Source organism: Pelecanus crispus, chromosome 7 (assembly GCF_030463565.1).
Source record: "Pelecanus crispus isolate bPelCri1 chromosome 7, bPelCri1.pri, whole genome shotgun sequence".
NCBI lineage: Eukaryota > Metazoa > Chordata > Aves > Pelecaniformes > Pelecanidae > Pelecanus > Pelecanus crispus.
Genome location: NC_134649.1, coordinates 46,939,054 through 46,947,382, shown reverse-complemented (window position 1 = coordinate 46,947,382; position 8,329 = coordinate 46,939,054).

Sequence of the window (8,329 nt, the reverse complement as noted above, 5' to 3'; positions counted from 1 at the left end):
GACCAGAGACAAAGAAGATACGACTTTCCCAAATCTCTAGGGGAGAAAAAAAATACACCTAAAAAAACCCAACTAACAAACCTCAGTGCGTGAGATGGCATTAAAACCATGGTGAACTGAGCTGCCATTTTTCTTCTGACCACTTTGTTCATCATGGAGACAAGGACGCTGTTAACAATTTTCATTATTGGCCATGTCACCCTTGTAGCCCTGCTACCATGGCCCTCCCCGCCTCAAGCCTTCTGTGGCACGCTTACCTTCCTAGCATCAGGCACCTTTATTAACCCACACTATGTTAGTTTGCCATTATAATTAGACAATAATGTGCTCTCTACAGCATTAACAATATCCTCCCCCAAAACATCAGTGAAAAATGCCTTCAATGTGGAAAGAGCTGTGTTGAGAAAAGAGGTGAGAGAGGACAGGGAAAGGTTTCAAAGCAAGCAGTGGGTATGGGCTGAAAACAGAAAGAGTCTGTGTGCAGACACACCGACAACAGAAAAGGGCGATACAATCAGATCACAGGTTAGCCTATGTCCTTTTCCTTGAGGTCCACTTTATTATTTTAAAAGAGGTATCAAACTCCAGTTAGGTCCACTTTATTATTTTAAAAGAGCTTATCAAACTCCAGTGAAAGTAAAAAAACCCACTAGCTTACCTTTGCAACCTTCAGAGGAGCGGAGACCAGACCTTTCCTAGAGCAGAGCTTCTCTTAAATAACTTCTATACCCCAGCTGACTGCATTTCCCCCCAGATACCCCATTAGCTCACATCCCCAGCACAGCTTGCTCTTTGTAATAATTCTCAGGGCTGGTCACATGCTCTCAATTTTCAGCTCTTCCCAAGGAACTGCATTTCCCAGCATGATTGCTCTTAAAGAATCCCACCAGCCAAAAGAAACCTAGAGAGGCATAAACATGCACATTAAAGTCTAACACAGTTACACAACCTACTTAAAAAACCCTAGGAGAGCAAATTCAATCATCCTAAACAACATCTAAACATTCCATTTACAGGTATCACCAAAACCAAGAAAATAAAGCCCATAATTGTCAATTTGTAAAGTTGTGCTGCTGGCCTGTTCTTTTAAAACAGAAAAAGTCCCCCAGTTGTTCCCAAGATACCTAGAATTACTATTGAGAACTGGGACAACATATCATTTCTTCACTAAAAAAGCAAGTTGCAGGAAAAAAAAAAAGAAACAGGCTTTTTCTAAATTCTTGTACCACATTCTGCACAGAAATATAAAACCCGTTTAACAGTTTGTAATAGAATAAAACACACTCAACTGTTCTATTAACCACTTTAGAGCCACTTTGCACTCACAGAAGAACAGGTGAGGTTTGCTTCTGATGCCGCATGGTGCGGTCGGTGTGCTTGCAGCCTTTGCTGTTCGCACGTTACAGGGTTCCTTGGCGCTGCTCTGTAACACAGACCCGGCGCCGAGGATGGGTGAAGCCACAGGGGCCACCCCTCCCAGATCTGGTCTCTGAAGGCGAGCTACAAGCCAACAGGACAATTTCTGCAGGATTTACCTGATAGGGAAAAACACCTCTGGTTTCATTCCGATCCTTTCCTTTTGTATTTTGGAAAAAAGTGGACTTTTCTGAAGTGCCACATTTATCACGTTATCTGTAGTATATTAAATAAATTATTGCTGTGGTACGTTGGCGATGACGCTGAAGGAAGATCTTTGTTTTGTGTTGTGGTAGAATCCACAAGAAGTGAACCAACTGTACGTGAACGTTGAGTTTTCGTTGTTGAGCAGCTTTTCTAATTTTTTCCATTTGGTCAGACTAGATGGCAGATCTATTCTAAATCTAAAAAATGACAGCATTGTATAGTTTACGCAGGTATATGAGTGATGCGTAAGAAACAAGGGTGTTAAGTCTGCCACTTCGCCAGTAACTCCATTCAATAAGCTTAATGGAATCGTGACCCTTCGTGGGCTCAGGCCTCCCTCCTTATTGTTAGACAGACAAAGCCAAAACTTTTGGAAGAGAGACAGAATGTTATGTGCTGGTTAAAAATATCTTTGCATTGAAAGAGGCTTTAATTCAAATGACAAAACACAGACAATCGTAAAAAAAGACAATACGACTGAAGGTTTCAAAGATACAAGTAGGCTGTGGAAAGCAACGCTTATGATCTGGAAAAACTTGAGTCCAATTGATGGAGAAGTTTCAGTTTTACAGTTGAGTATGCCTTCGTGTCCTTGCATGCCCTGGCACACCAGAAATCGCCTGATTTTCTTCTTTTTCTTGAAGTCCTCTTTTTGATATTGTTCATTGATAGACAATGTGTATATAAATCTACCAGCCCAACTATAAAACCTCTTTGTTTGCACTGAAAAAGTATTTCAGAGAGACATAAATCTTTCATTTTTAAAAAAGTCATTCCGCAATTTGCAGAAAATAAATAATAAAGCCACATTCCCTGTCTTTTCTCCTCCTGCCCTCCTACCACAGGAGGAGCTGGAAGAGAAAATGTTTTCCATTTTTCAGTTCCATCATCCCCATTAAAGGGAAAAAGACCAGTTTTTCAAATAATATACTTCCAAAAACTTTTTGGTTTCTACAGGAAAGCCATTTTAAATTGAGTTTTTCCTTCGCCCCCCTCCCCCCAAACCCCACCACCCAAAACATTGAACTATGACATCAAGAGGTCCTGAAAATTCAATGACAGACATGTAGATTTAATGCAAACACTGTATTTTTTTTGTTTCAGGGAAAATGTTTGAAGTTATGCAAATTTTAGTTTAGGAAACTAAAACCATCTCCTCTGGAGCAGGAACAAAATAAAACCCACAATTATTTCTATGGAAATAAAGCAAAAAGCGTGAATGACATCTATTTGTCTGGTAACAAAGATTATTTCAAATGCATTTTAGGATGAAGCTCAGCTTAGGGGAGGTCTGCATGTTTTGAAACCCACATCTCCTTAACTAACTGAAAAATACTTCAATTCGCAGCAAATCATCTTTCCCTTCCATTTTCAAAGGAGAAACATTTAAATATAATCCTACAATACAAAAATGCTTGTAGGTAGTTTCATCATTGATTTGTTGTGGGATCTCAAGCAAATGAGTTAGGCAGTCATACCTGTGTTTCTCCATTAATGAAACAGAAATGGTAATTACTCTTCTTTGTAAGGTATTTGGCACACCTTGTAATACAAACATAACAGAGAGCATGATTTCATTTTGTGTCAGTTCCCTGTGCTGCTTGTGGAGTATTTACTGAGAATCCACAATGAAAAAAAATCGCCTTGGTAGCAAAGGAGATGTGGTGGTTTTAACCATCTAACTAAAGAACTATTAGAAATTGTTTTCTGACCCAGCTTTTGGTTTTCTTCCTGCACTAAACTTACACAGAGCCTTGTTCAGATTTACATTTTAGATTTCTTTTAAACTTCTGCAAAACATATTTTTTGAGAGTTTTCAAAGAGAGCAGGACCAGGTCCTGCCTACAATAGGAGTCCACTTCTGCCTGATGTGCTTGGACAAATCTCTGTTTTCTTACTTGCTCTTACACTTGAGAAGCTCAGATCGAGCGTGGATAAGATTTATGTTCATGTTCATCCATACTGAAGGAAGACACAGAAGTAACATCTAAGTTATATAGCATAATTATAGGTACTGCCACATTCTCATCTTCCTGAAATACCAACAAAAATTAGAGCAGACTGGAAACCAAGTGACAGCAACGTAATCATGCCACACTCTTTCTGGAAAAAAAAAAACAAAAAAAAGCAGAAAATATCATATTGGCAGTTCTGATGGATCTTTAAGGGATTCATGTGCACTACCCAAAAGGGGCATTCCTTCATTTCCTGTTCTTTCCTTTGAATCGATCTAGTCGAAAACCATTATTTTTGCAAAGTTAGTTCTCAACAGCATCAGCAGCTCTCCTGGCACAGCAGGGCCGGGCCAGCTAACGCAGGGAAAAAGCATCAGCACATGGGGGAAGCAGAGGAGCAGAGGATTACCAGTCTCGGCAGCAGCGGGGCTCAGCTAGGCTAGCTTCTCTCGCTGCCCTGGAAGGTCTTTTAACTCCACAACAAACCACAAAACCTGATTCTTGAGGTTTAGGACTGCAAGACTTTTGAAAGTTTCCACAGAATTATAGACTGTCCAACCCCGGGCACGGATCAATAGGCCCGATATTGATTAAAATGAAGGAGGGAGTAGGACCAGCGGATACTTTTGCTTTCAATAACGGAGCTTAGATTAGGTATCTAGAGATCCTTGGCCTAACCTGACTTAAAGGAGTTTCATTCCCTGATGTGTGACAGCAATCTGTAAGGTATTTCAACTCAGTTTGAACTAAAATTGATTAGCGTGCTTTGAAAGAATCTGTAGCACTTCAATACAATACCAAGCAAGCGAGACGCAGCAGAGTTGACTAGTGAGAACAATTAAGAAAATGGGAAAAATCCTATGTTTCAAGACCCACTCAGATCTTCAGAAAATACTGCCCATCGATACACATGAAAGGATTTACAAAAGGAGGTTGGGGGTTTTGTTTGTTTGGAGTTTTAGTTTATAGTTGCAGAAACTCAAGGGTGGTACAATAAAATGTCACTAAAAAATTGCGTGTCTCTGAACCATTGAGAATGGAAAAGTTTTTTGTTTTTTCTTTAAAGTACATTATAGCCACTTTGAGACAAATGACGTCCCTCCTCTGAGAAAATGACTAAAAATCTTTAATAGGCTTTTAATAGATCTGGAAGACTTGGGAGTATCAAAAGATCAGAAGAGCTCACGTGTGGTGCCTTTAATCCAGAAAAGGCTGAAAACATAAAGATGGTATTTGTGGGAGTTGGTTTTATTTTGGAAGAGTACTCACAGTGAGATTAAAAAATAAAAGGAATGGTTAGATGTGATAAGCATTTTAGGCTTTACCTAAGTTAGCGTCTAACCCCTAAACTAACACACAATTTTTTCCCCACGTATTTTTTCCCATTACTCCGAGAGCCCATGGCAGAGCAGGGCCAGTGCAGCTGCCTTTCCAAGCTGCTTTCTCACACCTTCCTCCCAGTATATCCCTAGGACAGAAAGCTGCTCCTAGACTACTCTACAAACTACACGACGATTCAGATGAAAACCAGACTTGTTTTTTCACCTGGAGCCTCAGGTGTGAGGAAGCCAGTATTCAAAACAAGTTGCCCTTCAGAAGCGCAGCGCAGAGGAGGAAGCAGGTATTTTTTTAAAGGTGTGTACCCTGAGAAGGCGCTCGCTTTGCACGGCTCTAACCACCACAGCTGGGAATTAACCTGCTTCAGAAGGATTCGGGAAAGACGCTTCTGTAGGAACAGGTCAACTGATGACATTTCTTTTAAAACAGGGCCATGTCATTTCAGCGTCACTATTTCAGTATGACCAAAATATTTTAGTTCTAAGACACATTACACATTTTTTGGACTGTACTGTAGTTTTCAGAAAATAACATAAGCAGTTATGGTACATTTATAGAAATGTAAAAGTCAAAACAAAATATTTTACCTCAAGAGAAAACATTAACAAAGTGCGTTGTTAATCTTAAATGCTGATTCTCGTTTTGGTGTTTTGTCTCAATTTTCATTTCAAAGCAAGTGTTGACAGTTTGTTTTTTGTTCCAATCCAGAATGAAAGCAAAATTTCCAAACATTGCTATTTCTTTCGAAGCACAAACAGCAATTCCTTCTCTCATGCCAGCGATGGTTCTTCAGGAGGCTGTAGTCTGTATGGATCCCGGCATAGATACGCACTTGCCTCAAGAGCACAAAGGGGGAATGTTTCCAGCCTCTGGGGGGGACAACCCATGGACCCGTGCCACCCCATCCCTGGATGGGTACTTAGTGTCTATTTACTAGCATCACGTTTGACTGTAGCAGATGGAGAGGAGCAGAACGCTCTCTGAAAGTTGGCTCCTTTATGGTTACAGGTACCCGATTCTTAGGAGAGGAATCTCTTCTTGAAGCAATGGGAAAGAAATTATTCTAAATTAAATGATCAACAGTTTGTGCTAAAGATGATGAAGTGTCAAGATTGATCCTAGTATTAAAGTCTCACTTTTTTTTTTTCAGTTAGTGGCACTTTATTCCCAGCTCTAAGTGTCACAGAACACACAGAGAAGTTATCTCTACTAGGATCATACGTACGAGGACGAATGTAAAATCACAGCTGAGCTCCATTTAGACTCGTGCTCCGCAACAATGCGACGAGGATGTCTCCTGGAGCCAGAGCCGAGGTTATCGATGTGCGTACAGCAGTGAGGGCGGGGGAGAAAGAGGCTATTCCAGCACCTGGGGCCCTCAGCTGTGGGTCATCGAGCTCCACGGCCTTGCTTCAGTGAAGAGTTTGTTCCAAATAGGAGAGCTGCAGCCAGCGAGATTTAGACTGAGGTAACAAATCCAGCAGTGTGGCAACGGGGATGTGGTTCAGGTCCCTTCCTCTGAATCACCAGCAAACAGGTCAATGCCCATCCTGTTCGCTGTTGTGCCCGCGTTACCTCTGCCTAGCCTGTACCCTGGAAACACGGCGTGTTCTCCCCACAGCAATACTGACTGAAGCCACGTTTGCGAGTGAAAAATCTTGGATCAGGACATCCCCGACCAGTTTGATTATGGAACATGGAACCAAACGCCCCACTACTACACACCTCCCAGGCCAGAGGTGACGCAGCGCTGTAGAGTGCCATTGTCTGACAGCTGGCCTTACCTTTCCTCATGAATATCAATGGGAGTTTTATTCTTGGCTTCAAAGAGAGCGTGACTGAGCCCAACATACCATACAGCTGAGCCAGTTGAGCAAGTGAGAAAACAATTTCATCACCAGGCGGACAACTGGTTTGGCTGAATAGAGAACTCACAAACTTCTGTCACACAGAGATGTCGCAGCAAAACCAAGGACATAGCAGCAGTGACCATACAAGAGTGTCAAAGAAATTAAATACAAGAAGGGAAGGGAAATGATGCTAAATGACCAAATCCTCTAAGGAGCAGAAGATAATGGAGAAACAGTAAAAATAAGAGTCAAAGGTAGAACTTCAGTTTCCTTTGAGACCAGGTTCTGATGTATGGTCACTGCAACGCAACTGGAGTAGCAGCATGACCCATTAGCACTTTGAGGGAAGTTAAATGTATGTATTTGTCCCTTTTGGTAACATACCCAATCTAATACTTGCTCGCTACGGTGGTGAGAGTAAAAGAGGAACATTCTTCTTTGCTTGATGCAGACATACCCTGTATACGTACCCTGTAACATCACTAATAGTAAACTCCATCCCAACCAGACCTGACACACACACACGCGCACGCACACACACAAACAAAATCTTGTATGTAAAAGAAAGCTATCAAAATGCAGAGCTTGCTTAAAACTTCATTTATTTGTAATGTAAGCCGAAGGAACTTAATCAACACAGAAATGCACTGCTAGGCCTCCTTGGGAGCTATAAACAATTGGTGCACTTGTCAAATAAAAAGACACAAGCAAGTAAATGATAAAGGTACAGAATTCTTTACACATACGCTCTTGTTGTGTACACACGCACGCACACACACACACACACACAAACACACAGAGAGCAGTTTCCAGTTTCCACCTCTAAGTGAAATGATAGCAAAGCTATCTAAGCCCACTTCATGATACGCAGGCAAATAGCCTAGAAAAACTCTCACATTATATAAATGATGCAACCAAATGCCTCCCTCTCTGGCAGTTCTTTGTTGTACAATGCGCACTGGTAGCCTGACACCTTCTTAAATGGCTTTGGGCTAAAAGGAGGTGCTCGGCAGCTCTTAACCTAAAGCCCCTATTTATCTATCTTCAACAAGTTCAAGTATAACGTAGCAAATTTAAAACCTGAATATTTGGCACTGATACAGCAAGGACTTGGTTACATGCTTAACGCGATGCATTGCGCTTGAGCCTACTGACCACACGGGCAAAATTCAGAGTATCAAACATTTGGTGGGTTAGGGCTTACATTCAAACAACCCGGGCACAGTTCTCTGGGCTGTACCCTGCTGTTTCTTCCTCAGCGTGACAGGTGATTCTTGTCCTTGGTTATCAATACATTCTGTGTGCTGGAGCTTCTATTCCCTTAAAGAAAACTATTCTGCTTTCCCCCTCCATGTTATGATGACACTGCTCAAGGTGTTGCATTAGCAAAGGTGTTTTGGTTACATTATACCATTGGAAATAACTAAAATACATGAGGAAGGGGAAATGAGGATATAAAGTCTATATAAGTATTTACACACCCCATTATTAAAATAAATGAAGGCTAATTAACCACAAGTATGAAATACGAAATGAATGAAAACTCGTTTCTAAGTAAGATTA